Source organism: Lissotriton helveticus, chromosome 4_1 (assembly GCF_964261635.1).
Source record: "Lissotriton helveticus chromosome 4_1, aLisHel1.1, whole genome shotgun sequence".
Lineage (NCBI taxonomy): Eukaryota > Metazoa > Chordata > Amphibia > Caudata > Salamandridae > Lissotriton > Lissotriton helveticus.
Window position 1 is genome coordinate 1,378,418,908 of NC_136063.1, and position 27,476 is coordinate 1,378,446,383.

Below are 27,476 nucleotides of genomic sequence, written 5' to 3' on the forward strand. Positions count from 1 at the left end.
TCTGAGTAGTCAGAGGGAAAGGACACCATTGTTTACTCCCAAAATGCAGCGGAACACAATACAGTAGCCACTATCAAACCTAAGGGCAGATTTACAAAAAAGTGACGCATCGGTATAGATACTGCACTTTCCCTGCACCACCATTAGAAACCCTTGCGCCACTATGGATGCACCGTATTTACAATACGGTGCACCATGGTGCAAGGATTGACAGATGCTTCAGGAATTCTGACGCATCTGTAGATGCAAAAGTCACGCATTGCTGGATTTGTGTCACAAGCACGACACAACTCCAGCAATGCAGGGGGAGGCCTATCCTCATTGTGCTGCGTCACTCCTTACACCTGCTTCAAGCACGCGTAAGAATTTGACGCAGTGGCTTCCTATAAGTGGCGCAGTGAAATCTTGTAGATTTCACTGCGTCACGTCTACAAGGCTTTTATGCGTTGGAACGCCCACCCTGCATACAATATACCTGACGCAGGTATAATGTGACGCAGGGCTTTACAACGTGACACATCTCCCTAGATGCGTCACGTTGTAAATGGGCCGCAATTTTACACTGCTGCTTCATCACAAAAAGTGACGTAACAGCAGCGCAGAAATGACGCAAGGTGCTTGTAAATCTGCCCCCTAGTGTTTTTCAATGCCCAACACAACTCTGGTGCTAAGATTGATTTTGTTGACCATCACAACTCTACTCCAGCAGCAAGCGGGTAGGACTCTGTTGCCCATAATCTGCCATTGTTTTGCATCCCGCCTGAGAGGAGGAGGAGGAAGGGCAAGGTGGTCACGGTGAATATAGTGCTAATTGGATTCCCACAGTGCGGGGCTTACAAGGGGCATGCCTGGACCAAAAGCGGGTCGGTCTGTACCCACCTGGGCCCAGATGAGGCTGGATTGGTCACCCCTCTTTCTTCTATGAGAACTGGCATACTTTTGAATTGACAGCAAAAACCTCTAAAGGAACTACCATTGATTCTATTTTAGAATGTGCAGTGTGGTTTATAAGTGAGGAAATTGCATTAACAGAGAGAAGACTGCATATAGGAGGATGGGCTACAGCATTTTACGTAGGTCCTCTGAGGATGATGCCTCTTTTCATGTGGGAGCTATGTTTGAAATACAATCTCCCAGCTTAGATTTGGACTGTCTTTACCCACAGCAACAATGAAAAATTGATTCCTAGGCAATATAGTTAAACAACATTCCTCATGTTCAAAGTACTAGAAATAGAGACAATGTAACAACCAAACTATAAAAAATGCAAAATGTAATAATGGATATTCAAAAAACCACACAAAAGTGTATGTATGTGGGGATCAATGTTCAAATATTCACGGAATAAGGATGTATCCGAATACTTTCTTCTGTAGAATCAAAGCTTAAAAATATCACGTCAATAATGGAGGTTGGCGCCGGAATAACCACATCTAGCATCTGATGTATTTCATATGTGACTAATAGATAAATAAAACCAATCCTGGATGGACGATCTGATATTACGTTCGTGTTGAATCACTGAAAAGTTAATTGTGGTGTCCTGCATGGATTGCGGTTAACTAATCAGGGGCAATGTGTTCCTTTCTGATAAAACCTCTGATATATTGAGGGACGTAACATCACCTGTTTTGCTACCAGTTAAACCATTCATCAAAAGGGAACAAGCATTGGAAATACAAAAGGTTTCGCATTTGTTTGAGTTAGAGCCTTTGGCATTGTAAATGGCAATGTATTTTACTTATGTGTTATGGAGTGTATGTTTGAGGTGTGTAGTGGAATTATGTGGATTGGATTGTAATAGTTGTGGAGCAGCATGAAGCAGAAGAAGATTTAGGAGTGTTAAAGATTGCAGGGATCGCTGTTAGCATGAGCTGAAAGCTATTTTGTACTTGGCAGCCATTTTAGTTAGCCATGTGCTAGCCATGTGCTTTCTCCCTCTTCCAGAGCCTTGCACATGCTCAGATAGGCCTAGCTATTAGAATGCACCTGCTCCTAGTATAGAACTGTCAGGCTATTCTTGCTGATGAAAGGAGAAATGTCTCTCCTCCCACTTTGTTGAGCAAGCACATTTTGTATAGCCATATTAGTCAGTAAGCATGCTTACATGTGCCAGGACCTCCCCTTGGTTTTAGGCTGACTAATGTAACCTATGCATATATAAGGTCCCTGTTCCCTGTACTCCTTAGACTGGCTCCTAAAGTGGCCTGAGGGTACCGTATGATGCAGTCTCCCTCTTCTGAGGTGAATACAAATGCTATTTTTATATTACAGCTTCTGTGCCAATCTCTTCTTTGTTGGTTAAAATGACCAGGTGTATCAGTGAACCTCTTAGGAGGTTTATATTTCTTCAAATGGCGCCTGACGTGGACCTCATCAGAGAAGCAGCTATCCAAGGGAGTGGTCTTGACAGGAGACAGGAATCTACTGAGGAGGACAAGACATGGATCTACTAAGGAGGTACCCTACGCAATGAGATTCTCTGTCTCTGCAGCCCAGTATATTTCTGGTCTTCCTGAATTGATCCTGCCAATGTTTACCGCTCCTGACTGAGAACCCTTTTGGCATGAGTATTGTAAAACGACCGTTAGATCACTCAGAACTTGGCAGTGAGAGGCTGGAGATTTGTCCTTGGAAAGATCGTCGACATGTGATTTGCTTTGGTTCGGCCAGGAATTTGGAAATATATGAATTGCAATTTGTGTAGGCAGGTAATGAGGAGACTTTTCTCTAACTTTTGAATAATTTGTAACGGCACATATTGTGTTATGTGCCACTGCTGTATAATATTGTTTATGCTGCAATATTTTTGGCATGCCTGCTTGAAGTGCACATCGTAGAATGTGTTGCTTTCTTGGAGGTACCAATTTGGAATTTGTACGGAATCAGCCGGCTCTCCTAGAGGAGATACCTAAATAGATTTAGGTATAAAAAACGTATTTCTTCCTTGGTGACTCAGTACCCCATGGAATTAAAATATGTACATAAAAAAATGTATCCTGATTTGTGCACTTTAACTTTTATAAATAGTGATATGCAGAGCGCTTTTTGAGTGTTCTGCTAGCCAAAACTAGCGAATTTGGTGTATTTTGGCTTCTTGAACATGAAACAGTCTTTGGGCTGTTTTGGTGCCATTTTTTTGGACTACTTTTCAGAAGCTCTTCTTGTAAATATGACTTACAATTAGTATTTACAAATGGTTAATTTAGGTACAGTCTGTGAGCTGTCTTTTGTTCTGTCCTAAGTGTTGATTTGTGGGTTAAATGTGTGTTTAAATGTCTATGTGGTTTGTGGTTTGACACCCGTGGTACTTGTGTGAGTAAGTAGTGATTGCGCTCTTTGTGTAAGAATGGCTAGCCTTAAGTGCGCTGTATTGTGTGTTCTGAGTGTATGACCCCCTTCTGAAAATGTCTTGAAGTAGCTAAATTTTTTTTGTTTTTGTCATCATTCTGTTATGCAGAATGTCATTTAATTAAGTAAATATTAAATAAAAAATCCAGAAATTAATTATATAACATATGCTAAAAAGCTGCACGCTATCATTAAAATTGACAAAGTAAGAAACTATACATGTGTGCAAATAGCCACAATGCTACAGATAAAATTAGAATTCACATTCACTAGGATTAAAATACGCCTCAAACAGAGGAAGAAAAACGAAATTGTGTGTTTTGCAATAACTATGACTAAAATGCAAAATGTTACAGCATTTTCCTTAGATACATTGCATTACATATTAAAAGGCATTCACATCATCTGAGTAAATTGGCTGTAGCTGAACTAAACACGACATTACAGAACGATAGATTTGTGCTGGCTTGAAAGGCGTGAGAATTTGACGCCTGCTGATCACAGCAACAGCTGCGTCAATTGCACATGGCTATTCCTGACTGCAAGCCACAGAGGGAAACAGCTGAGTCAACTAGATTTTTAGTTAGTGTAAAACTGGTATAAAAAACCTGCTTTAAAGAACTGTTGATTTTAAAAGTTACAAAAGACAATGTCATTATTTTGGATAACAGAAAAAATATTGAAAGTAGGGATTTACTTTCTTAATGGCTTTTTACATAAGCACATCCGTGGTTTTGATGTTAAATAATAATTGTTCTTTAAAAAGTGGCGCAGACTTTTCATATTTCAAGTAAGGCTTCTGTGCTTAGGGTTATAAATGAATGTGTTTAAATATGATAGGGAAGTAATGAGGCTTGCTTTTCATATGTGCAACCATCAAGAGGGTTGGCGTTATTAAAAAAAGAAAAAAGAAAAAGGGGAATTTTGGCTATATAGAAATAATTTTTTGTTAAAAATAGATTGCATTAAAATCGTTTTTGATCCTTATAATTTCTAATATTCCTACTGTGAATAATATATGACTCTTAACATCAAAGTTGAATTTAAGCAACACTTTATCACAATGGGGGGGACTAAAATGTGAAATGTCTCTTTACCCAGGCATACAAAACTCATTTGTATAAGGGTGTACCTTATACATTTCTGATCCCCCATCTCTGGGAGATGTAGGGAACTCTCTGGGGATGACAAATATGCCAAAACATTGTAGGTTATTCATTTTCAAGTGCCCCTAAACACTAAAGTCAAAATTGGGCAGCATTGAATGTATAAAAGCAGTTCTACCACTCAGGGCAGTTTTCAAACTGATCTTAGGCTTCAGTAAATGCACACATGTAAGTATAGAATGAACAGCTGACCTCTATACTGCTAGAAAAGCACACCACACACTGCTTACAAATATAAATAAATATAAAAACCCAGCAGAAGTTATTAAGCGTACCTCTAATTTACTGGAAAACAGGAATGGAACAGGACTACCTTTCAGCTGTGATTCTTCATAGTTGCTTTGAATTGGAAAAGCTGCATAGAAAGCCTTTCACAAAATAGGATTGCTGGTAAGGGGTAAAGGTCGAGTTCTGCATTTAGCAGCCTAGCAGGGCTTAGAACAAGGTTTGCTTTGACACTTTGACCTTTGAAATATTTTGAAAGACCTTATTAGAGCTGATGTTGCCTAGTCTTGATCGTGAAAAGTAGAATGTAGGAAAGACGCCCATGTGATCCTTAGCAAACATTTTTGAAGAAAATATTGTTCTATAGGAGTTTGTTTGTCACAACATGTCCTGCTGAAGAAATTTATGTAACCACTATGTTGAAGTTTTTTTTTAGTTCTTTATGTAATAAGAATCTCTGGTAAATTAGCAGTTTTAGATTTTCCTGTTGCACCTATAACATGAGAGCATAGTCCTAAGCGTACAATGTAGGTATTATTATTAAGAGAAATAATTTAAGAAGTGTCTGCAGTCCTGTACAAGTGATGTAAAGTCTATGAGTAAAAGTGTTGAACATTTCCTTTTTTTTAAGGGTCTTCTGATGAATAATATAGGAATACACAAATGTAAGGTTTTGGAGTATGTCTGTATTGTTTTTCTCTTTTTCTCAGAATTTAGTATATGAACACAGACTTCCTTAGCTGCTTCAAATAGTGTAATAGGTCCAGGGTTTTTACTCTCAGATAGATGAATTGGTTCTTGGGTGCCTTGCTAATATATGGGACGTCCCAAGACTAGGAAGTATTCTGAGACTATCCTCTCTGTTGATAGAATATTTGTATGCCTTGTCTAAAGACCTTTTGTTCTGTCCACCAATAGATATTTGCTGCCTTACAACCAATGCCAGAGGGGCCCGGACATCAGATCCAGCCTGGAGAGTCAGCACCAGTCCAGCTTGAAGCCAAGGTGAAGGTAACCAGCACTGGCGTTGCTGGCAACTAGGACCTCAGTGAAGGCGGAAGCACTGGGATGTGAAGTGTGTACCCCTGCCACTGTCTTGGGCGAAAGACGGGGTCACAAATCCGAAAGGAGAAATTGTGGATCAAGTTTTTGATGCCCAGCTGAGAGAGTCACAGACCGACCAGAATGGCAAAGAGGTTTTTGCTTGAGGTGACCCCTTTTGAAACAAGGGTTGCTTCAGAGATCCCAGCATCAGGCACCTGAATCCTGGTCTCAAAGTGAATGAAAGTTTGCACCTTTGTTTGTTGATCAAGAGATACCTGGGCACACTGGAGAATCTTTGGCCCCAACAAAAGAGCAGTGCGCCAGCAGAGTAATACAGGAGTTAGGTGAGGACTTGAGTTTAGGGTACAGGTGCTGTGTTTCTGGTGCCTGTTAGATTGAAGTGAAGAAAACTGGTGCACTGCCTGAGACACTGGACAGGATCGTTGAAAGACTTTTTCTTCTCAAACTGGGCCGTGATTCCTGATTTGCGAGTTGTGAAGCTCCACTGTGGGAACAACAAGAGCCTGCCTGTGAGGCTCAAACGGACACGGGGAGAAGACTCCCCTCTGGCTGGTTGTACAGTGGCTTCAATTTCCCAAGGACTTCTCTTTTTTGTTAACAATGTACCCTTTTGGACGTCCCATTTTTGAGGAGGAGCTGCCCTTTGCGGCTCCTTGTCCTGATTCCTATGACCCTGTGTGGTCCTCCTGGTCCCTTGGAGACAGGATTATTTTTGTAATAATATGTTTGGCTGCTTTAATATTTGTATTAGGTATAATGTTTTTTTGCGAGAGAAACATTCTTCTAAGCAGTTAACAAATATTAATTTGCCCTTTCCTTGAATATATTAATTAATATTCTAGCCCTCATAAAAGGAACATTGGAAAAATAAATTGAAAATGTTTTTTTTACATAGAATTGGACAAGATGGTTCTAGGATTTGCTTTTTGCTTAGGGATAGAAAAATTGATAATTCTGTTTGTGATAATAGTCATTACTCTCTCCTGCTATCTGTATGTTAATTATGACCCAATGCTTTGTTCCCTTTGTACTCCTGCTTATACCTTATATATACCCGCTTAATGAAATGTTTAGAATGAAAAATGCACACCTAGCAATGGATTAGGATATTGAGGAATTTATGAAAATAAATGTTCAAAATATTTTCTATTTTCCTACTAGATCATAGGAATGTCTTTAGCTCATGCTAAAAGGACCGTCTCTTAAAGATTGCAGGGATCGCTGTTAGCATGAGCTGAAAGCCATTTTGTTAGCCATGTGCTTGTCATGTGCTTTCTCCCTCTTCCAGAGACTTGTACATGCTCAGAAAGGTCTAGCTATTAGAATGCACCTGCTCCTAGTCTAGAACTGTCAGGCTATTATTGCTGATGTAAGGAGAAATGTCTCTCCTCCCACTTTGTTGAGCAAGCAAATGTTGTATAGCCATATTAGTCAGTAAGCATGCTTACATGTGCCAGGACCTCCCCTAGGTTTTATGCGGACTAATGTAACCTATGCATATATAAGGCCCCTGTTCTCTGTACTCCTTAGGCTGGCTCCTACAGTGGTCTGAGGGTACCATATGATACAGTCTCCCTCATCTGAGGTTCATAATAATTTTATTTTGATATTACAGCTTCTTTGCCAATATCTTCTTTGTTGGTTAAAAGGACCAGGTGTATCAGTGAACCCCTTAGGAGGTTTATATTTATTCGGGAGAAGAAGAGCAGTGTGAAGCAAAAGGAAGGAGAGTGAGGAGCAGAAGAGTAGGGCAAGGGACAAGGAAGGAGAGTGAGGAGGAGAGCAGCGTGAGGCACAACTACTGAGAGTGAGAAGAGCAGCGTGAGGAACAGACAAGGTGTGTGAAAAAAGCAGTGTGAGGCTCAAGGACGGAGAGTGAGGAGAAGAACAGCTTGAGGCACCGGATTGTGAGTGAGGAAGACAAGAAAACGTCTCAAACAGTCACACGTCTTGAGTCACAGTTTGTATTCCTGCGGTAACGTCAAACATTGCATTTATGCAGTAACATCAAACATTGTGTTTGTGCGGTAACATTCAACTTAAGCCGCATTTCTATAATAAAATCTGCTGGGTCCTGTTTCTTTGCAGAAACCCTGTGCCGCCGACAGAAGTGTAAACATACCTCAGTTTCTCCTGAATGTTCAACACTTAATGACATGTGTACAGACAAGGAGAGGGGGAGTTCACAAGAAATGCTAATGCAAGTGGGTTTTCCCCCTGGGTGAATGCATTGCGGGTTGTGTAATCGGCACAAAGTAATGATTATTAGGCCTTCCTGGCGACTAATTGACTAATGTTGGTGTGAGAAGCCGAGCGAAAGTGCAACCATTAATGTTACTTTCCTATGACAATGCTTTAAAAAATGCCTACTCCGTCAGATTGCTGCCATCGCATCATAGGATTACCGTAACCTAGAAAGTACATACAATCTTTTGTGTTTACATTTATTAAATTGGTACGAGATCGGGGAACTGAACCAAATGCGTTTGGATTTAGAGAGGAGGGAGCACGAGGCTCGGGGATCAGATAAACATTTCCAGCGTGACACTTCAGGGTAACTCCAAGGGCGCAGCTACAATTGGTGAAGCAGGTGCAGTGCCACTTGCTTAAGAGTCTCTGTATGTTTATTACTTGCAATGTCTCAGTAATAGAGAATATAATATGTTCTGAGAAATACTCTCCGTTCCCTTTACTGAAGGTAAGTAGAATAGTCTTAAAGGGAATCGAGTAGCAAGGGAAAAACAATATTCCAAACATGTCTCTCATGATAAATGAAGTCTCTGGTTCACTGGGAATCTAGGTTTGTCAAAATAATATCAGGAACACTAGTTAACAGTTTTATGGGTCCAAAAACTAAGTGAGAATGAATTCTTTGGTATCTTATTCCTGAAAAAAACTCACAAATAATATGGTCAAAGACCGACTTACCGCAGCGACGGGTAACCTGTTCTGGTCTTCCTCAAATAACTGCAACTATACCCACAAACAGGAAATGTCTTATCAAAAACACCAGCCACTAGGAATAATGCATCCGTTCTCCAAAATGCACCAGTTGAAGTGCGCACTTTGCCGAGAGCGGAATCGCGAGCACAGCTGTGCTTGCCAAGAAACTCAAACACTAGACTGGCAACTCAATAACTCCCTCCGGTGGCCATCTTGGATTTCCGCCGCGGGGAAATCATCAAGCAATTAAACAAAAAGGAAGCCCATCCATGCAGCAGAAATCAACGGAGTCTGGAATAACACCTCAGGTGTCTTTTACAAACTACAGGGAATAATTTAAGAACCAGAGATGGTGTAATCTGTCCAGCCCTGACACTCCTTAAAGCAAATGTTGCGGGTGGAAAAGTTTATTCCTGCTGCTCTCAATCCATAAAAGTGAGTAAAAAGGGCAATTTGGTCAACATGTTTCGTGCATTGTGTGGGTCCCTAGTGGATCCTGCTGCGCTTCGTCAGGACCGTGAAGTGAAAGAAGAAACATGGGAATCAGGGAAAGACACCCTATAGTCTCACCATACCTACACCGAGGTCTAATGCGTCTTAGCGCTATGAGGAACGTCTTTATCGTGTTCTTAGTCCCAACCTGTTGGAGAAACGGAGAGAAGACACACAAAAAACAAGACAAAAAAATTGTGAAAACATCTCAAACATTCGCATATTCGCTCACAGTAGAATGGTTATATGATATTTTACATACCCATATATTTATTATGTGGCATGCTCAGTGTGGCACGCCTTAATAGTCATGCTCAAGCAGTTGTATGCGTGGCAGAAAACAACACGCAATTGCTATTGGCCTATGCTGACAATGTGGTGCTGGTCTCTTGAATGGGGATAGCCCTCCAATGACTCATAACAACATATGCGTCTTTTATGGCTAGTTGGACCTGAAAGTAAATTAAACTAATTCTTTTGTCATTATAGCAGGAGCTGGCAAATGTGATAAAGCCCAGCACTACCATACGGATTCTCGTAATATTGAAGTAGTGGAGACCTTCCCATATTTTGGAGATTTAGCTGCTAAAAAACAAACTTGGTTGAACCTGGTAGCAGGGAGGGTTCGGGGAATGAAGAGCAGTCTGATAGCTATCAAGGCCTTTTCTAAAAAGTTAGGTGCTAGTCTTCTTGACCCAATAAAAAATATTTACCTGGCCAAGACGAAGTCAGCAGCAACATATGGGGACGGAGTTTGGGGTATGGTGTCTATCGACCCTCTCCAAATACAATAGATTTTTTAAGACCCTAGTGTCCCTTCCATTCCCATATACCAATTATATTCTACACACAGAATTGGGGTTGGCCTATATATCAGATACGATCAGACTAGCTCCGATTCTATTGTGGTTCTCCATATGATGAAGGGACACTGTAAATTTAACACAAAACATAATAATAAATTGTCTAAAACTGGATCATTATAATAAGATCAAGATAAGAGAGCTATACTCCTAAAATAACTCCTGCTCACCCCCTTGGTAATTTTGCACAAGCATTCAGGTGTATCTTAGAGGAAGTGTATAAAGCATTTGCACATAACCAACAGTAATACAGTGTAGGCACTACAAAAAAACACAACACCAGTTTAGAAAAATATCCAATATATTTAAATACTTAAGACAAGACCAAAAATGATAAAAAAATCCACAATACAGTAGTTAGAAATCTTCAGTTATCAAAATAACCTTGAGAAACAGTTCCTTAAGGTCAATAGCTCCCTCTGGGGCTATCACGGCATCGTGAAGAAATAAATCCAAACAGTTCTGCCTGACTGCGTCATCGTTGGGCAGCTACAGTGTAGAAAATACCCACAAAACAGTTTCTTTGGAAATGCAGGGTTTCTCGTTCAGCTTCCGAAAGCACGGCGTCCGCAGGCATCGGTTCTGGACGTTGTTGCAGGAGTGCAGATCGAACTCCTTGGGGTTGAAGTCAGGAGCGATGGTGTCGGCAGGCGTCATGTGCTATGATGCGAAGTGCAGCGGTGCGGCGTGTGATGCCCTCAGGTTGCGGCGTCAGGTGGCATCATCGGGTAGATCAGGGTCGTGGTGCGAAGTGATGCAGTGCTCGTCGCATTGCTGGCAGGTCACGGTGCAAGCAGTGGCGGCGTCACTGTTGAAGCGTTGTCGTCAGCTGACGAACTGTAGTAGATGGTGCCGGCATCAGTAGGCCAAGCCTGAGGTGTGGGATAAGGATGGTGCGTCGTGTAACTTACGAGAGGTGCCCTTGAACCACAGTGCAAGCAGTGACATTGATTTTGACGTGGAGGAAGATACCAAGGGGGCATCGTGAAGCGAGGCGATGTGGAATGTGGTGCCCACAGATTGCGGTGCGAGCAGCGGCTCAATGTCTGCGTCTGCAGGTGTTGTCGGTGAGACCAGGGTTGTGGTGTGGCATTGCAGCGGTGCCCTCTGTGGTGCCCTCAGGACACGGAGTCGACAGCGGCATCGTAGACGGCGTCGGGTTGCTTTTTACTTCTTTTGCAGCACCAAACACATGGTTCCCAGTGCTGAGGGCAGAAGAACTTGAGGTCTTTGCTGTTCCTGAGACTTCTAGAACAGGGGGAAAGTTATACCTCAAGCCCTTGGAGAAACTCACAAGAATAGATTGCAGAAAGTCCAGTCCAATCCTTTCACTGCCCAAGACAGAAGCAGCCACTGCAGGCCAACACAGCAAAGCACACAGCAAAGTGGTAGTTTCTCCTCACAGCTTCTCCAGCTCTTCTTCTTGGCTGTCTACTTGGTCCAAAAGAGTTGTAAAATTTAGGGGTTTAGGACCCACTTTTTATAGCCAAAAATCCTTTGTCCTCTCAGCAGAGAGTGTCTGTGCCCAGACAGAACCAGTTCTGTCCTCTCTGGTGCAGGTTCCTGGCAGGAGGTGGAGACAGCATTGTCAGAGGCAGACAGGCCTCTGACAATGTGGTCAGAGGCCCTGACAGCATTATCCCCCCACCACTATGATGCAGACTAGGCCTATCAAGGTGCTAGCAAAAACTTCCCCCACTACTCTGAAAGCAGTTCAGGTCTATTCAGCCCAACCCTGACTCATTCAAGAAAGGCAGGACACACATCAACCCAGCAGTGGCCATCTCAGAGAATGTACCTCCCCAACCCCTGTCACTCCAAAACCAGATAGTCAATACACATCCTAGCAGAGGAACACAGGGTGGCTAGTCAGGAAAATACCTACTTACTAAAAGTGGTATTTTCAAACACAGAATGTAAAAATCACCTTCACTAAAATATGCATCTTTCGATTCAGGCATACTAAACTTTATTTTTCTATCTGGTCCCAATGTGAAGTTATATTTATAAGATGTTATAAATTACCTCCCATGCTTTCCTATGGGCCTGATAGCCTTTCAATAGTGAAAAACGAAATTGGCAGTATTTCACTATCAGGACCTCAGGGCATGTCCTACCTTTCACATACACTTCACCCTGCCCACAGGGGTACCTTGGGCCTACCTTAGGGGTAACTTACATGTAAGGAAAGGGAAGGGTAGGGCCTAGCAAATGGGTGCACTTGCCAAGTCGACATGGCAGTTAAAAACTGTGCGCAGACTCTGCAGTGGCAGGCCTGAGTTACCTTTTCAGGGCTACTCATGAGGGTGGCACAATCAGTGATGCAGGCTCACTAGTAGCATTTGATTTACAGGCCCTGCCACACTCAGTACACTTTATTAAGGACTGACAAGTAAATCCAATGTGCCATTCATGGAAACACCCATCCATAACACAATTTACACAGAGAGCATATGCACTTTAGCATTGATCAGCAGTGGTAAAGTGCCCAGAGTCCTAAAAACAACAACAGTAGGTCAGGAAAAATTAGGAGGAAGAAGAAAAATGTTTGGGGATAAGCATGCAAAAAGGGCCATTTACAACCTACGTGGAGTCAGAGTTGAGCACAATTGGGTTAGCAGAACTACATAAGGATCCAACTGCGACCAGGAAGATTTAAAAAAGAAATTGATTTACACCTTTATGCTGAGGGCACACTATGACAGCAGGGAAAGGAACCATAGCAAACAGGCAGTCCTCGCATACCACCTGATCCCCCCCAGGATAGAGGGAGGATATTTCTACTTAGCACGCATTACCATAGCATAGCTCAGATATATACTAGTGAGATTTCGTGTGAACCTGCTCCCACTGATACCCGGCGAGAAGTTGTAAACACTGAGAATTTACTGTTCCCCCTGCGATAACCATTCTCCCCAATCTGACCTGCACCTAGTCCTGTTTTGTTTTGTTTTTCAAGAAAGAAAAAGATGATTTTATTCTCCCAATTTTTAAGCGCCACAATTTTAGACAACCCCCGGGGTGGCACGTGACTTTTTAAAATCTTTACCCAATACTTTTGTCTGCTTCTCGGTAGCCACATTTCTGTGGGCTTGTATAAGAAGGAAAAACCAGCTGGGCTGTTAGAAGGCATAACAGTTTTATTTAATAAACAAACGTAGACAATGTGTAATCTTATGTAATTGCACTGTATGTGGGACATAATGTAAAAAACATGACAGGCTTTTTCCCCTTTAATATAAGCTTTTACAACATTTCAATAATACCTATTTATGCATCTTTTAGCTTAATCTAGCTGCTATATGGTTTTAAGCTGCTATGAATTGGCGCTCTTAGTTGACCGTCGATTTCAATTGTGCTTTTATGATCTGTATTCAATAGATCAAACAAAGATTTTATTGATTGACTAGCAGCCCGTCCCGACGTTGTCAGGGTATGAAATAGAATGTGTGTAATGTGTGTATTTGGCAAGGGTAATTTATTTTAAAATCTCGCAGTAGACAACATTTTTTGTTTCATTAGAATAGGGACGGAGAAGGCCCAGCTGCAGCCCTGGTTGATGTTAGCAGGCACGTGTAATTGGTGTAGTAATCCGCTGCCTGAGCCCGGCTACATCCCTGGTTGCGTGTAATGTCGTTGAATGAGAGAGTTATCAGCCGCGGGTAAATCCGTTTAATGAGAGAGTTGAGTGACAGCGAGTAGGAGAGGCTGCAGTAATTGTGCCCACAGACACGCTCATTTGCGTGTTCCCCCGCTTGAGGCCCAGCTGCAGCCCTAGTTGATGTTATCAGGCGCGTGTAATTAGTGTACTGATCTGCCGCCTGAGCCCGGCTAGAGCCCTGATTGATGGTAGCAGGTGCGTGTAATTTCGTTGAATGAGAGAGTTCAGTAACAGCGCGCAGGAGAGGCTGCAGTAACGTTACTTACCAGGCCTCCAGGTGAATGCGTTTGTCACGCCCCCAGCACACGGCCACAGCAGACGATCTTCTGGTTAATGTACGACCCACATGGCATGAAGGGTGGAACGTAGCACACGCCCCCAGCGTTTCTCACGCCCCAGCGTGCCCCTTGATGCAGCGCAATTGGTTTCACAAGGCATGAAGGCCAGACACACGCCCCCAGCGTTTCTCATGCCCCCAGCGTGTCACGCCCCAAGTGTGCCCCTTGATGCTGCGCAGCAACGTAATTGACGCTTGTATGTCCGACTCACATTGCATGAAGGGCGGACACACGCCCCCAGCGTTTGTCACCCCCCCAATGTTTGTCACGCCCCCAGCACACGCCCCCAGCACACGCCCACAGCCCACGATGTGATGGCCGTACCACACGCCCCCAGCGTTAGTCACGCCCCCAGCCCACGCCCAAAGCACAACACAGACACGCCCACAAGGGACTACTTTGCTGGCACAGTTCTTTTACCTTTTAAATATATAGAGGAGTTGGCCTAACAGCTAAGGCGCTTGACCTCGGACCTGGGGATCTGGGTTCCAGTCTTGGTAGCGACACCAAACCTCCTGTGATTCTGGGCAAATCACTTAATCTCCCCGTGCCTAACAAAAATGAATGTGTGTCCTCATGTAACGTAACTGGTGCTATGTAAAGCGCTCTGATACCTGATTCAGTTCGGGTCAAGTTCGCGCTATATAAAACTCTGCAACAAAAATATATATATGGTGGCCGTCTGCATAGCCTATGTCCTTCTGCTGCAACTGCCCTTTACAACGCTGTATTGGGTGTTGTGATTGGTGCTGTGGTTACTGAGATTTCCCGCCTCAAAGGTTTGGGCTCTCTCTTTATAATATTAGTATGGATTGAGAACAATACCAGAAGACAACAATCCCTTCAGACCTCCTACGCTAGTATGCCCCTTGCAGGAGGTCTGACCACTGAAGCTCACCAGCAGATCAGCCCTGATGAAGTCACAGGGATACCTCCCAAAGACAACAAAACAAGTGTTGACTAAAGGAAGGTCATTTGAACAAAATTAAAAAACGGCAATAGAAGAGAAAAAAAGAAATCTCTTCCGTTTATTATATTCTCTGGTTGAAAACTGTTGATTTATTTGAATAGTATGTGCTTCATGACATTAGACACTGTCTTTGAATGCATTAGTGTTTGGATGGGTGTGCCAGTTTCTGCTTTGCTGTATGCCTGTCTGTGTCAGTGCATGCATTGGTATGTCCCTGGGTATATTAGTGTATGTATCAGTGTGTGAGTTGGTGTGTTTTTGGATGCATTAGTGTTTAGATGGAAGTGTCAGTGTCTGCTTTTGTGTGTGCCTTGCTGTGTCACTGTCTTTTTTGTGTATGCCTTGCTATGTCAATGTATGCATCAGTGTATGCCTGGGTGTGTCAGTGATTGTGTAGGTGTGTTTATGGTTATGTCAGTGGGGATATGAGTGTGTGCTTGGGTTTGTTAGTGGCTGTATCAGTGTGTGCTTGGGTATGTCAGTGTCTGTATCGTTATATGTGTGGCAGTGTGTGTCTGTGTATGTGAGTGCCCGAATCTGAGTGTATCTAGGTGTATGAGTGGCTGTACTTGTGTGTGCCATGGTGTGTTAGTAGCTCCATGAGTGTGTTTTTGGTGTGTACCTTAAAAATGTGGTCAGGGAGCAACAGTAGAAGACATAATTAGTAAGTTACATTTGTGCAATAGGTGGTGCCATTCACCTGTGTAAAAAGAAATTAAATGCAAATATTAATTATTATCACAATATATATAATTACAAAAGTAACTTAGAATTTGAACAATGCATAACAACATAATTGCAAGAGATCACTAGACATTTGGTATGCTGTAAAAGTATTATATAATATCTAAAAGCATTCGTTTTTACTGTTCTCAGTTTATATACTGATACACCATAAGCAATGCACTGCTGTAATAATCATTAATGAACAGTAGGGGGAAAACAATCATATACATTGTACAAAAAAATCTTAAAACTGTACATTATGTCATTGCAGTTAAGCAACACTGAGGATTGCACTCACTACAATTTTCTTAAATAATTATTTTACAAATACTTGCACTACAAATTTGTGAATTCTTAGGATAAAAAATAAACGCTCATTATCAGAACTACTAATTGAGATATAAGGCATGATAACATAAATACCTACCCTGTATCTAGATCAAATACACTGTACCACTTTTCTAAAAGTAATCCTCCTTAGAACTTTGGTTGAAGAAACAGAAGATAAGAAATTATTAGCTTAAAATGCAATTTTTGTTTGAATTTGAGGTTCCTTTCATTACATTCTGTCCATCCAGTTTCAGTTTTTAAATAGACAGTATAGTGTCTAGATGTTAAACTAAGGCCCAGATTCTCAAAGGTTTAGAGTTGGGTTAGCGTTATTTTTGGGATTTACAAACCAACACTAATTGGTATTAGCATTGGTTTATCTGTAAAAGTAACACAAAGCAGCACAAAATACTGCTTTGTAATACTTTGCGCCACGGGGTTGCTACATGGGTGGTACACGGGTGTTCCCATGCAACCACCCATTCTTTTGTTTTTCAGGGTCAAAAACAACAGTAGATGGACAGAATGCAGAACAATGTCATACATTCACTCCAGTACAGAGATCTGGGCCTAAATCCATCGTTTTCAGGGGGCAGCTCTAAGTTGCCATCTGTGTGCATTTATTATTAAATCCAACACTGGTATCAGTGTGGATTTATTAGGATGAGATGTTTGGTACCCAAACATCTCTGGATACGGTGAAGCCATCATGGTGCTGAAGAACCCAGGATGACGGGTGTCCAGCCCATGTATTCGCTACAGCTTCCATTTGCACTTACAATATCCAAGGATGGGCCTACATAGAGCAGGATCATATCAACCCAGGCATATATGATGATACATGTGATATGGTGCACCCTGCCTTAGGGCTGTAAGGCCTGCAGTAGGGGTAACTTACCTATACCATATGCAGTGTCTGTGGGCATGGCAAACAAGGATGTGTTAGAATATTGGGTAGATGCACAGCTGTGGTTATGACAATGTTTATTTTGAAGGTAGGAAATGTTTTTATGGTGCTCCTAAAAGTAACGACGAGGGTCCAGCGTCGTCTCGTTAATGCATAGATGTGAAATCGGACAGTATCCAATATCATCCCTTGCTACAGAAGATTCACTTACGGATTTGAATCCCCAACCTACCAGATGTAACTCAACCATTTGAGGAAAGGCTTTGTCGATTCCCTGATGAAGGGCATGAGTGTAATGCCCGAAATGCATTGGATATCACATAATGACATTGCCTGAAATGCATTGGATCACAATCCATATGAAAAATGCAAAGAAATTGATAAATACGAAAGAAAACTAATTCCATTAAATGATTCATATATTCAACTAATATAGAACGGAGTGGAAGTATTTTTTCCTTCAACGGGAAAAACAAGGATGTGTGCCATGTCAACTCTTCCATTTTCTCTGCACCAAGACATGCTGCCTGCAATGGCAGTTTGCATGATATTGGTGATGGATCCCTAGGGTGGCACAATTAATGCTGCAGCCCTAGTGGATCCAAGGGAGTCCCAATGCCCTAGGTACCAGGGGTACCATTTACTAGGGACTTACAGGGATTGCTCGAGTTGTGCCTGCCAATTGTGTTACAGTTTTAGGAGAGATCCCTGGCACTGGAAACATGGTTAGCAGAGACCCAGTACACTTCATTAGAAATCACATCATGTTCCAGGAGACAATCACTTGCCTAAGCTCTGAGGCTGTACTGCTACTAAGTAAAAGTAAAGTAAGTAAAGTCCACATTTGTAAAGCGCACAATCACCCGTAAGGGTCTCTAGGCGCTGGGGGCCGTCGGGAAGATTAAGCGAGCTATTGCCCAGAGTCACATGGTGCTAGGCTAATCTGCCGCCGGAGCCGGGGATCGAACCGTGATCCCCAGATTCCAGCGTCAGTCGCCCTGGCCGCGGCGCCACACCTCTCCCCTACCGCTACCTTTCGCGACACCCGCTGCGCGGGTGCCGCTCATCTGCTTCTTGCCCCCTGATTCCGCTGTTTGAACTGGTGTGAGCGGCTCCACAGTCGGTGGAGTGCACACTCGCTCCCAGTGGAGAGCGGATCGGGTGAGGCTTCTGTTGCAAATCACAGCGCGTGGAGCTCACCGGGGGACTGCGAGGACCAGCATCCTCCACTCTACACAGCTGGTGCCTCTTCCCCCGGCGGCCACGCCCCCAGCCTCCAGCAATTAATTTCGCTCAGGAACAGCGGATCTTTGGTTGCTTTACTGAGGTCATTACCTTTTGCCACGAGGACCGAGACAATCACTTGCCTAAGCTCTGAGGCTGTACTGCTACTCCGCTACCTTTCGCGACACCCGCTGCGTGGGTGCCGCTCATCTGCTTCTTGCCCCCTGATTCCGCTGTTTGAACTGGTGTGAGCGGCTCCACAGTCGGTGGAGTGCACACTCGCTCCCAGTGGAGAGCGGATCGGGTGAGGCTTCTGTTGCAAATCACAGCGCGTGGAGCTCACCGGGGGACTGGGAGGACCAGCATCCTCCACTCTACACAGCTGGTGCCTCTTCCCCCGGCGGCCACGCCCCCAGCCTCCAGCAATTAATTTCGCTCAGGAACAGCGGATCTTTGGTTGCTTTACTGAGGTCATTACCTTTTGCCACGAGGACCGAGACAATCACTTGCCTAAGCTCTGAGGCTGTACTGCTACTCCGCTACCTTTCGCGACACCCGCTGCGCGGGTGCCGCTCATCTGCTTCTTGCCCCCTGATTCCGCTGTTTGAACTGGTGTGAGCGGCTCCACAGTCGGTGGAGTGCACACTCGCTCCCAGTGGAGAGCGGATCGGGTGAGGCTTCTGTTGCAAATCACAGCGCGTGGAGCTCACCGGGGGACTGCGAGGACCAGCATCCTCCACTCTACACAGCTGGTGCCTCTTCCCCCGGCGGCCACGCCCCCAGCCTCCTCGTACATTACTGGCATAATCTTCACCGCGACGCGGGACGCGCGCGGGACGAAGCTCGGGGCTAAGCCCGGGCAAAGGGCGGGCCCTCTGAGGCCCTCAGAGGCCGAAGTAGGCCGTGCTGTACCCTCATCCTTTTGAAGCATATTACAAACATTACTAAGTTTGCTTGTTTTATAATTGATAAATTGTGGTCTTTTCCGTTATTTGATTTACGTTTATTAACACCCTAGACCTTGTATTGTTAATTATTTAGCAAATGACGGCCAAAAAGCTTCGGTCTGGCAGAATCTTGGTTGGTAAGGCCTGTTCTAAAACAAAATCTAATCCCCTTCGAAATAAGGATAATCATGCAAAACAACTGAAAGTTAATTGTCAATTGTTTAATCTTTGGGAAAGGGGAAAAAATAAAGTGGCCATGGCTGATTCTGCCCATTCGCCTCTGGTAAAAGTTTCATCTGCTCAAATGGAATTGAGTCTTAAGGGTCTAGGGCTTGAAAATAACATGGAGAAGGAAGTAACCTCTGTAGTTGTAGGTCTTGATCCTACCCTTATCCCTTTCTCTACGCAAATTCCCTTTGAAGACAATCCACAAGCGGTGGGAGGCCGGGATCCAATCTCTTCGTTTAAAACCGGAGAGCGATCTCCTAAAAATTATTCATCACCCCTTCTTTCCTCCTCCAGAGAAGCTCAAAATAACGACTTTGTTTTATCCGCTTCGGATTTGGAGGTTTGTAAAAGATATATCGAGGTTGATACTGTTAAGAGCAGGGAGTCTGTAAAAACACCTTTAACATCAATGCCACCGATTCTTCACTTATATAATAGCACACCCTCGAATATTTCTCAGTCACATATCTCAATGAGTCCCACTCTCAATATATCAGGTATCGACTCCTTACTCCCACCTAGGAGGGATAAATCGGATAAACCAGTCTCTGACTTTTTATCTTCCCTGGAACATCTGCTGTCTTCCATTTTAGTATTATTAGAGAAATTTGTTGGGGGATCAGATTGCGTAATGGACACAGTTACCCAAATATTAAAAGTTTTAGTTCACGGTAAATTAGAGAGGGAGTCTGCTTCCAACCTTGATGCGGTTTCAGAAAAGTTTTCAGGCCGCAAAATGGTTGAGTTGAAGACTGGGACTGTTAATATTTCCCATCCCCTGATCGCTGAAGAACAATCAGTTCACCTTGTGGAACAACCCTCCTCCAACTGTGTAGTACATTTAGTTCCATTGGTAGAGGTGTTACAAGAAGGAGCAGTTAAGGAAGATATAGTTCCGCTCCCTTTGAAAATTGACTCATTAATATTGGATCCGTCAATAGTGGTCCCTTATGTAATAGACCCTAAGGACGATAGGGAACTTTTTCCCATTTTCAATAAACAGCAGGGTGTGGGTGATAAGGAGGCCCCAATCCAGTTGGTGTTGGAAATAAGGAGAATCCAGGGAAAATTTAAAAACTTGGGGCAAAAAAGAGGCGTTTAATCAGAAGAATTGAAAAAAATAGACGGCGGAAAATCTGTTGGAAGGAAAATTTGGAATTAGTTTGTGTTCAAGAATCTCATCAGTCCCCTCTGACGGTACAAAATGATGAAATACAGACTTTAGTTCCTCATCCTTTGAATTCATGCCCCCTTGAGGGGCCCTCTAATACTATAGGGGTCCAGCCAAATTTGAAGCCGAAGAAAAACGAAACCATCGTCATAAACTCTGGTTCCCCTAGGCTTAACCCCTTGGCTAACCCTTTCTCTGTAAAAAGGGAAATAGCAGCAGTCTGTCTAAATTCCCCTGAAACATGTATGGATGAGAGCGTAGACACTCTTATCCTAGATTTTCTCCCTCTGTTTGATGCAGATTGCATCCTAAATAGATCACTGCTTCTTAAATATTTTCAAGAGTCTGCAAACTTGAAATTGTTACTTACCTCGGACATAGACTTAGTACGGATTCTGAAGATCGAGGGGGGTAGCCTAACGAGGGTAAGATTCTACTCAAAATTAGTGGTGAGTCTTATTCTACAACGGTCGGAATACTTCCAGAGTAGAGGGATCGACGTGACGCCCTTTTGGGGAGATTTTTCCTTTGATAAACCCTCTAAATCTCTAGGGCCCCTAAGATCCTCCATCCCCCTTTCGAAGGCAGTACTATGAAATAAAGAACAAGATAGAGGTTTTAATGATCTTAAAATTCAACTATCAAAAGATCTCCGTTCAGTGTCTTACCCTAAGCCATCAATATCCCATCTACAGGATAAAGCAGAAGATGCCTCTGTCCGTTGGGACTGGCTCCCCGGCATTCTTTCAAAGAACTTGACAATCGTTTATCCCCCTAATTCTCATCTTTAGCGAGAATATAACGCTATTATCCTGGAATTGTGCAGGGTTAAAGAACTGTCCAGAAAAAAACAATTTCCTCTTGTCATTAAAAGCTAGTGTGATCTGTCTCCAAGAGACTTGGTGCTCGGAGAAAATTCAGTTAGGAAGGGACTATTTTGTTCTTGACGGTCAGGCTGTTACCTCCAGGAGAGGACACGCCAAGGGGGGAATTGCCTGTCTCCTATCTACTGAGATAAAATGGAATTTCTCCCACTATATGGATTCTAGTAATCTCTTTCAAGCTATAACGCTGTTTAGTTATGAGAACGTTAAAATAGCTAAACCTCTAGTATTGATCAACGCATATATTCCCCCTGAAGTTAGTTTTAATGTAATCCTAAAAAGAGTTTTTGTGTATATTCAGAGCCTAAGGGAGAATTTTTCTTCCCCCAATATTATTTTTGTAGGGGACTTGAATTGTAAAATTTCCAATACAAGTATGTCTCTGTTTCAAGATATAGACAAAGAAGAATCTTTTCATATCCCACAAGCTTTTCTTCCTGAGAAATCTAAAACAAATAAGCGCAGGAAGATGCTCCTCAAAGAACTTTCTGAAATGGAGGGGATTATAGTGAACGGAAGACTCCCCTCTGATTCTCCCGCAAACTTTACTCATAAGTCCCATCAGGGAGAATCAATATTAGATTACGTTATAGTTGAGAACTCTTCATTTTTTTTATTTAAGGATCTCAGGGTCATTGATACGGTTTTTAGCGACCACAAATTACTCCTCTCTACCTTGAACATAATTCCTCAGAGTCCTGATCAATGGTCTGTAAATAGTGATCATGTAAGTTTTGAAGTAAAATCAGGAAGGTGTCATTGGAACCCTCAAGCTGAACAAAATCTGGAGAGCGTCCTTGATACTGCAATTGATGATCTCGCCAATTGGCAGGGTTCAGAAATGATGTGCTTCCAAGACTTTATGATGTTAATAACTTCACTTACTAAAAAACCGAATAGGAATAAGCACTCTGCAACTACCTCTTGGCCTCTACGAGCCATTAATATAGAAATAAATAAACTTGTAAGGAAACAATATCTGAATAGAACCACCGAAAGAGCTAGTGAAGTAACCTTATTAAAAAGAAGGAGGAAAAGGTTGAAGGAAAAATTACGGAAGGATGAGGAGGATGAAATCTGGATCAAATTAAGAGAGGCTACTTTTAAAGGGGATATGAGAAAATTCTGGTCACTTATAGGTGATGGGTGTGGATCAAGAACTCGTCCACTCCCTATTCCCATAGATGAGCATACATGGGTGGAGTATGTTACATCCCTCTATGCAATAAACGGAATGCTATCACCAAATGTAGTAGTTAATGATAAGGATCAGCCTTTGACTCCCCTATCGGAAAAAGATATTAGAACAGCTATAAGGGAAATGCGTTCATCTGGCGCAATGGGGCCAGACGAATTACCTATTTCGGTTATAAAACATAACATTGAAAAATGGAGTAAGTTGTTATGCCCAGTGTTTAATGCTTGTCTTTGTAGTGGAAAGATAGTTCCCTCATGGAAAGGTAGTATTTTAGTACCTCTTTTTAAAAAGGGTGATCGACTAGTCCCCCAAAATTACCGCCAAATAGCTCTGTTAGACGCCATAGGCAAGGTTTTCGCTAGATGCCTCTTGAAACGAGTTAATGACTGGGTAGTCCAGGCAAATATTCTCCCTCTAGAACAAACGGGATTCCGTAGAAATCATGGCACCCTGGACAATTTAACCGCTCTCCAGGTAATAACAGATAAATACGTCAAGGTTAGAGGTGGGGGAGTCTATGCTGCTTTCATAGACTTCTCCGCGGCCTTTGACAGAGTTGATCGCCCACTATTGTGGAGGAAATTATCTGCTCTGGGTATGCCAGTCAAGCTTTTGCATCTAGTTCGGGAACTTCACTCTGAGACTTGGTGTAGAGTGTTGTTGGGGGGGGAAAGAGGCCTCTCCCAAGTAATTCCGACAGCCAATGGTCTTAAACAGGGCTGTTTATTGGCACCCTTACTATTTTCCCTTTATGTTTTTGATCTCCCACAGATCCTTTCCCTGAGTGAAGGAATAGCCCCCTCTTTAGGAGACAAACAGGTAGCATGTTTAATGTATGCAGACGACATACTTCTCCTTGATCTTATGCCTAAGGGCCTTAATAGTCGCCTGCATGCTTTGCATTTATTTTCTAAAGGTCATCATTTGAAAATTAACATGTCCAAAAGTAAAGTACTGTGTTTCACGGGGAAGAAAAAACCTAAATTACGCAACTTCTGTTGGTTCTTAGGGAAAGAGAAGTTGGAGGTTGTAAAGAGTTATGTTTTTTTGGGAAAAATAGTTTGTGACAATTTAAGCGACAAAGCACATATAGATGGTAACTCCAGGAAAGCCATGTCCCAGGGGAAGGGACTGGGCGCTCTTTATAAATCCACTGGTAGAAGACATTTTGCAACTCTCCTGGAGGCATTTCGAGCGAAAATTCCCGCATCCCTGCTCTATGGCACTGAACTGATAGATCTAAATCAATGGGGTTTTCTGGATACCATTGAGGGTAGACTATTACGTTGTTTATTGTCAGTTAACAATGCGTGCACAGTAGAAACCCTTAGACTTGAATTAGGCCTACGAAGCAGTTGGGTTCAGGCGTTGGCAGGAGTAATACGTTGGGTTTTTCATCTAGCCAACTGCAACCCCGATACATTAAGATGCCTAATCAAAAAAGAACTATTGGGCCCTATGAATGAATATTCTTTACTTATAAAGAATTTTAGAAGGGCAGTTACGTTATTAAAATTGGAGGAATCATCGCTCTTTTTATTATCTTTGCATCAGCTAAAGCTGTCTTTAAAACGGACAACATGGGAGTTAAGTTTTAAGAGGGACAGAGATAATTTTTGTATAAAGAAAGGTGTTACTAAGGTTGTTAATTCTTACATATTTAAAAAATCACAACCCTATGCATCTTGGTCCCTCCCCCACGGCTTACGCCGTTTCTGGTTTCTTTTAAGATATGACCTTCTCCCTTTAAACAAATTATTAGCCAGATGGCACGGTTGTTCCGATAAATGTAATTTATGTAGCGTTGATTCCTCAATCCAGGATATTTCCCATATCCTTTTTATATGTCCTGCCCTAAGGGCTCAGCGTCGAAAGTGGTTGAGACCAATATGTTTAAAGCTACGCATTTCTTCCTCTAAATCCCTATTGGACGCTATGTGCAATACGGCTAATGAAATGTTTTGTCACAGAATTTTTAATTTTTTCAAATGTTTTTTGGTTTTGTATTAATTGTAATGATTGTATGAATTTTTTTTTTTTCTCGCTGATATTGTATGTTTTTATCTTTGTAAATATGTGGATCTCAGTTGAGTTCCAAATCATATGCAAATAAATTGAATTGAATCATGTTCCAGGCAAAAAGTGAGGACAAACAATGTCAAAAGAGGCACTTTCCTACATGACCCCCCCCCCCACAATGAAAGAAGATGAAACTAACCTTTCCCTAGAGAGTCTTCATCTTCTGAGTGGAAGGACATGGAAAGGCCATTTGTTTTGGCATGGTCCTTCTAGGCCTGTGTTCCACTTTAAACTCTATTCCCTGTGGGGATGTGGACCACCTTAACAGTTTGGGATTTCACCTTTCCTTTGCACGAGCTATCTGAGAATCATGTGGTCAGTATGAACTAGGAAGTTTGAACCAAACAAGTATGGTCTCAGCTTCTTCAAGGACCAAACCACAGCGAAGGCTTTACTCTCAATGGCACTTCAGTGCTTCTTTCTGGGGAGTAACCGCCTGCTAATAAAAGCAACAGGCTGGTCATGGCCATCATCATTGATCTGGGATAGGACTGCTCCTATCCCATATTCAGCAGCATCTGTCTGCCCCATAAACTGCTTGTAATACTGTGGAGCTTTCAGAATACACACTGAGCACATTGTTTCCTTCAGTGTGGCTAAAGCCTTTTGAGAGCTCATTATCCATTTAACCTTTTTGGGAATCTTCTTGGAGGTCAGTTCTGTGAGAGGGGCCACAATGGACCCTTATCCCTTCACAAATCTCCTGTAGTACCCAGCAAAGCCAATGAATGCCCTGAATTGTGTCTGGGTTGTTGGAGCCACCCAGTACACAATTGTCTGGAATTTGGGTTGTAAGGTCTGAACTTGGCTGCTACCTTTAAGGTGGCCCAAGTATGCAACTGTGTCCTGCCCTATCTGGCAAATGCTTGCCTTAATAGTGAAGCCTGCATTTTGCAGAGCATCAAACCTTTGCACTGTGGATCAGGTGATCCTGCTAGGTGGAGCTAAAGACAGCAATATCATCAAGCTAAGCCTCACATAAAAATTTCAGCCCAGCAAGGACTTTATTCACCAACCTTTGGAAGGTGGCAGAGGCATTTTTTAATCCAAAGGGTATAACAGTACACTGGTAATTCCCTTATCGGGTTGAAAATGTGGAATTATCTTTTGCTCCAAATCTCAGATCTATCTGCCAGTACCCTGATGTAAGATCAAAGGTATTGAGACATTTGGCTGCCCCTAACCTGTCAATCCGTTCATCAACCCTAGAAATTGGGCATGCATCTATTGTGGTTGCTGAATTGAGGGCTCTATGGCCACACAAACCTCATCTCTTTGGTTTCACCCTGGGTGTGAGGTTTGGGGACTAAAATAAATTGTCTGGCCTATGGGCTGTCAGATGGCACAATGACTTGCAGTTCCAGCATCTTGCTTACTTTAGCTTTGATGCTCTCCTTAACAAGATCAGACTGCCTGTAAATTTTGTTTTTGATAGGTATGCTGTCATCAGTGTCCACATCATGTGTACACCAGTTAGTCTGAACAGGGGCCAAGGAGAAGAGCTCAGCAAACTGATATAGGGCTTCAATGCAATCAGTCTGCTGTTGGGCAGTGAGGGTGTCTGACAAGGAGAGGTTCACCCTCTGTTTACTGAGCTTCATCTGTGACCATCAGCATGGTAATTTCAGCCCTGTCCTGATAGGGTGTAAGGTGGTTTACATAGATGACCCTCTTGGTGCTCCTGCAAGTGCTGAGGTACACTCGATAGGTGACCTCCCCTATTCGCTCAAGGATAGGGTAGGACTCAGTCTATTTGTCCTGGAGGGCATTGGGAGCCACAGGCTCCAAAAGCCCACATCTTCTGCCCTGGCTGGAACTTCACCATGGCAGCCTTTTGGTCATACCAGAGTTCTGGGCCACTTGGCTAGCTTCAAGGTTTTTGTTTGCTTTTTCCATGAACTCATCCATTCTGGAATGAAGGCCAAACATATGGTTCACAATGTCCTGTTTAGGATCTTTAAGAGGTGTCCCCCAGCCTTTCGTCACAAGACACAATGATCCCCTTACAGGATGACCAAATAGAAGTTCAAAGAGGGGAAACTCCTTCTCCCTTCTGTGGCAACTCTCTGTAGGAAAAAATTTGGTATGGCAGTTTGACATCGATCTCCTTGAAGATTTTTCATGGAGTCCACCAATCTTACCTTTCTATGTCTTGTTGAAACTTTCAACAAGTCCATTGGTTTGTGGGTGATATGAGGTAGTGAACCGGTAGGTCACTCCAGACTCAGCCCACCTGTGTTTCCGGTATGCAGACATGAAGTTGGTACCTCTGTCTGACTCCACCTCTTTAGGACCCATCCTAAAGATGCCAAGGAGAGCCATAGCCACTGCAGGGATAGTGGTAGTTCTAAGGGGAATAGCCTCAGGATACCTGGTAGCATGATCACCACTACCAGTATCAATCTGTTTCCTGATGCTGTTTGAGGGTCAAGGGTACAAGCAATGTAAATCCCAACCCTTTCAAAGGGAACCTCAACCACTAGAAGTGGAATTAAGGGGCCTTCAGGTAGCCACCTGTCTTGCTACTGGCTTGACATGAGGCACAGGAGTTACAAAACTCCTTCACCTTCTAGGACATACCTGATCATTAGAAGGGGTTTACCAACCTACTCCATGTTTTGGTCTGACCAAGATGCCCAGCTAGGGGGATGTCAAGCTCTAATGTGACGAAAAACTATCCAAACTGCTGCATCACTACCACTCTCCTA